The sequence below is a fragment of the Pseudophryne corroboree genome, chromosome 5 (assembly GCF_028390025.1).
Source record: "Pseudophryne corroboree isolate aPseCor3 chromosome 5, aPseCor3.hap2, whole genome shotgun sequence".
NCBI classification, from domain to species: domain Eukaryota; kingdom Metazoa; phylum Chordata; class Amphibia; order Anura; family Myobatrachidae; genus Pseudophryne; species Pseudophryne corroboree.
In genome coordinates, this window is record NC_086448.1 from 209,007,815 (window position 1) to 209,010,698 (window position 2,884).

Sequence of the window (2,884 nt, forward strand, 5' to 3'; positions counted from 1 at the left end):
GTTTTCAGGGAGGGTGTCTGACGCCAGCTCCGGTCCCGAACAGCCTGCTCTGATTGCACTGGAAGAGTAAGTCCTGGGCTACGATCGCACACTTGCACAGCGAAAATACACTCCCCCTGTAGGCGGCGACTATCTGATCGCAGGACTGCAAAAATTGCTGCCCAGCAATCAGATCTGTATTACCCCCTTGGTCAGGAGACAGGAAAGGTAGACAGCTGACAAGGGGATCAGTATGATATCCCAGCGGTCAGAAGACTGACATCTGGAATCCCGACAGCGACAGCAGCGTGTCACCTCGTGGTCTTGCTGTGCTCGCCACGCTTCGTGCCCAGTGGCAACCACTTGTATTCCCTCTCGGGTGGTGGCATGGACCACCACCCAAGTGGGGATTCCAGCAGTATTTCACTGGCTGTCAGGATTCCGGCGTCAATATCCTGACAGCTGGGATCCCGACAGCTGGTAAATTGACTGCCTTCCAGTACATATATATGTATACTGTATGCTATATTTAGACTTTGTAGATTAAAAAAAGAGAGCGTGAATTTTACAGCATTAAGGGGGAGATTTATCACATCTTCTAGAGATAAAGTGGATAAGTTGCTTGTACCAACCAATCAACTTCTAAGTGTCATTTTACAGGCTGTGCTGGAAAATAGGATTTTAATTACTGTACCTACCGGTAAATCCTTTTCTTGTAGTCCATAGAAGGTACTGGGGACCATTTAGTACCATGGGGTATAGACGGGTCCACTAGGAGCCATAGGCACTTTAAGAATTTTATAGTGTGGGCTGGCTCCTCCCTCTATGCCCCTCCTACCAGACTCAGTCTAGGAAACTGTGCACGAGGAGACGGACATACTTCAAGAGAAGGATAGATAAGGATAGTGGTGAGATTCCGAACAAGAGGAAAGCCAAGCTAACCAAACTTGAAACAGGAACAGCAACGGCTGAACCAACATTACTTTACCAAGTAACAGTGCAGGAAGAACGAAGCACTGGGCGGGTGCCTAGTATCCTCTACGGACTACGAGAAAAGGATTTACCGGCAGGTAATTAAAATTCTATTTTCGCTTACATCCTTGAGTGTACTGGGGTCCATTTAGTACCATGGAGATGTTCCAAAGCTCCCAAACCGGGTGGAAGAGTGCTGAGGTTCCTGCAGAACTGACTGACCAAACTGAAGGTCCTCAGAGGCAAAAGTATCGAACTTGTAGAACTTTGCAAACGTGTTCGAACCTGACCAAGTAGCTGCTCGGCAGAGCTGTAAAGCCGAGACACCCCGGGTAGCCGACCAGGAAGAACCCACCGACCTAGTAGAGTGGGCCTGTACATATTTTGGACATGGCAAACTTGCCGTGGAATAAGCATGCTGGATAGTAAGTCTGATCCAGCGTGCAATTGTCTGCTTTAAAGTAGGATCATAAAGAACAAACAACGAGTCCGTCTTTCTCTGACGAGCTGTTCTTTCCACATACAACATCCAAAGACTTTGAAGTAGCAGAGGTGTTGGTGATACCCGGAACCACAATAGGTTGGTTGATGTGAAACGCAGACATCACCTTAGGAAGAAATTGCTGACGAGTTCTGAGTTCAGCTCTATCCTCATGGAAAATTAAATAGGGACTTTTGTGAGACAAAGTCCCCAGCTCCAACACACGTCTTGCTGAAGCCAAGGCCAACAGTGTGACGGTCTTCCACGTAAGATATTTTACGTCCACCTCCTGTAACGGTTCAAACCAGTCAGATTGGAGGAAAAGCAGCAGCACATCGAGATCCCAAGGTGCCATGAGAGGCACAAAGGGAGGTTGGATGTGCAGAACCCCTTTCAAGAACGTCTGGACCTCAGGGAGAGAAGCCATTTTTTTCTAAAAGAGAATGGACAAAGCCGAAATCTGGATTTTTATGGAGCCCAGACGTAGGCCCACATCCACTCCTGCTTGTAGAAAAAGCAGTAAACGTCCCAGATGGAATTCCACCACAGAAACTTTTCTGCTCTCACACCAAGAGATGTATTTCTTCCAAATACAATGGTAATGCTTAGATGTTACCCCCTTCCTGGCTTGAATCATAGTCGGGATAACCTTGTTAGGGATTCCTCTCCTGGCTAGAATCAGCTGTTCAACTTCCATGCCATCAAACGTAGCCGCGGTAAGTCCTGATAGACGAATGGGCCCTGTTGCAGAAGATCCTCGCGAAGAGGAAGAGGCCACGGATCTTCAAGGAGCATCTCCAGAAAGTCCGCGTACCAGGCCCTCCTTGGCCAGTCCGGAGCAATTAGAATTGCTTGAACCGTTTCCCTTTTTATTCTCTTTAGAATTCTTGGGATCAGAGGAAGTGGAGGAAACACGTACACCCTCTGATAGACCCATGGAGTCATCAGGGTGTCTACCGCCACCGCCTGTGGGTCTCTCGACCTGGAAAAATACCGCTTGAGCTTCTTGTTGAGACGAGAGGCCATCATGTCGATCTGTGGATATCCCCATCGACTTGTAAAGCACCTGAACACTTAAAGGTGAAGGCCCCACTACCCCGGGTGCAGGCTGTGTCTGCTGAGGAAGTCTGCTTCCCAGTTGTCTACTCCCGGAATGAAAACTGCTGACAACGCCACCGTGTTTCTCTCTGCCCAAAGGAGAATTCTTGACACCTCTGACATTGCTGCTCTGCTTTTTGTTCCACCCTGTCGGTTTATGTACGTTACTGCCGTCACATTGTCCGACTGGACCTGAATGGCCTGATCTTGAAGAAGATGTGAGGCCTGCAGAAGGGCATTGTATATGGCCCTGAGTTCCAGAATGTTGACTGGAAGGACAACTTCCTGACTGGACAATCTTCCTTGAAACTGCACCCGCTCAGTGACTGCTCCCCAACCTCTGAGGCTTGCGTC